Below are 2,169 nucleotides of genomic sequence, written 5' to 3' on the forward strand. Positions count from 1 at the left end.
AGAGACGGGGTTTCACCATGTTGACCAGGATGGTCTCGATCTCTTGACCTCGTGATCCACCCGCCTCGGCCTCCCAAAGTGCTGGGATTACAGGCGTGAGCCACCGCGCCCGGCTAGGGCTGTGTTTCTTAAGAGTGGAGATCCCTCAGGGTCATTCTGGGCAGGGGGTTCTTGAGTAGGGGCATAGTGGGTGTTCCTAGCTGCCACGCCTTTATTCTGCTCACTATATTGGAGTGGTGGCTGTTAGCCTGGGCTACAGTCCATACGCTGAGGAGAGGCCATGACTCCTGCCTCTACCCAGACAGGGAAACCTGGGATCACAGTCGGGGGGGGGGGTCCATGGGGCCCTATCTGGTCGGCAGGCAGCTCTGGTTAGCTCTGGACAGGTCTGGATTCTGCTTTGTGACAAGAGTGGGGCCCCATCCCGTGGCCTCTCGGGGCCCAGTTTGTGACCCATGCTGCCGAGGGAGATGGCCAGACTGGCAGGGTCTGCCTGGCATTGCAGGTCAGATTCTTTTTATTTTTAAGATGGGGTCTGGCTTTGTTGCCCAGGCTGGAGTGCAATGGTACAACCACAGCTCACTGCAGCCTCAGCCTCCCAAATACCTGCAACTACACAGACACGCCCAGCTAGTTGTAGGTCAGATTCTCACTGTTCTGCAGAGCTGAGTCACTCTTGAAAGAAACAAAGCCTGGCTTCCCTTCCCGCTGCTAGAAGCTTTGGTTGATACCAGCGGAGAATGAAGGAAGGGGACGAGGCTCCCTTGCGGGGATACCCTTTACCCAAAACACCACCTGTTATATAGCAGTTGTTCTGGAAATGATCTGGTCCCCCAGGAGGCCTGGACTGCCTCTCACTTGTGCACGGTGGCTGCTGGCAGAGAGGAAGGTTGTCCCTTGCTGTGTTATCTTGGAGGTCCTCTGAAGGGTCTGTCAAGGCCCTCTGGGGCACTTCTAGCTGTTTTGGTCTTTATTGAGTGACCACTAGATGGTGGGCCTGAAGCTACTGAGATGACCTGGACAAGAACCCTGCCCTGGAGGAGTTGTCAGTCTGGAAATGAGGACTTCATTCGTTCATTCCTTCATCTATTTCTCCATCGAATCACTATTTGTGCCATGTACTGTGGGTACGGAGGAGAACCAACCAGATGTGTTCCTGTCCTCACCAGGCACCCAGTTTAAAGGGGAAGACATCATAAACACAAAGGCAAACAAATGAGTGTCCAATGACATGCTGTGATCATGGGAAGAAAGAGCAGAGGCTTTGATGAACACAAGCATCAGGTGATATTCTTTATGTTGATTGTGGTGGTCTCGGGTGTAGACATACGTTAAAACTTATCTAGGCTGGGTATGGTGGCTCACGCCTGTAATCCCAGCACTTTGGGAGGCCGAGGTGGGTGGATCACGAGGTCAAGAGATCGAGATCATCCCGGCCAACATAGTGAAACCCCATCTCTACTAAAAATACAAAAATTAGCTGGACGTGGTGGCGCCCGCCTGTAGTCCCAGCTACTTGGGAGGCTAAGGTAGAATTGCCTGAACTCGGGAGGCAGAGGTTGCAGTGAGCCAAGATCCTGCTACTGTACTCCACAAACAAACAAACTTACCTAATTGGGCCTGAGGTGATGGCCCATCCCTGTAATCCCAGCACTTTGGGAAGCTGAGGTGGGAGGATGGCTTGAGCCCAGGAGCTCAAGGTTGCTGTAAGCTATGATTGCTCTACTGCACTCCAGCCTGGGTGACAGAACAAGACCCAGACTCTATGGTGGCTCGCAGCACTTTGGGAGGCTGAGGTAGGTGGCTCATTTGAGCCCAAATGAGGCCAGCCTGGGCAGCATAGTGAGATCCTGTCTCAATTTTTTTTTTGAGATGGAATCTCCTGTCACCCAGGCTGGAGCGCAGCGTCAAAATCTCCACTTACTGCAAACTCCACCTCCCAGGTTCAAGTGATTCTCCTGCCTTAGCCTCTTAAGTAGCTGGGACTACAGGTATCCACTGCTACGTCTGTCCAATTTTTGTATTTTTAGTAGAAATGGGGTTTCACTATGTTGCCAAGGCTGGTTTTGAACTCCTGACCTCATGATCCATCTGCCTCAGCCTTCCAAAGTTCTGGGATTACAGACGTGAACCACTGTGCCTGGTCTCATTTTTTTTTTTTTTTTTTTT

This window comes from Cebus imitator, unplaced genomic scaffold (genome assembly GCF_001604975.1).
Source record: "Cebus imitator isolate Cc_AM_T3 unplaced genomic scaffold, Cebus_imitator-1.0 Scaffold82, whole genome shotgun sequence".
NCBI lineage: Eukaryota > Metazoa > Chordata > Mammalia > Primates > Cebidae > Cebus > Cebus imitator.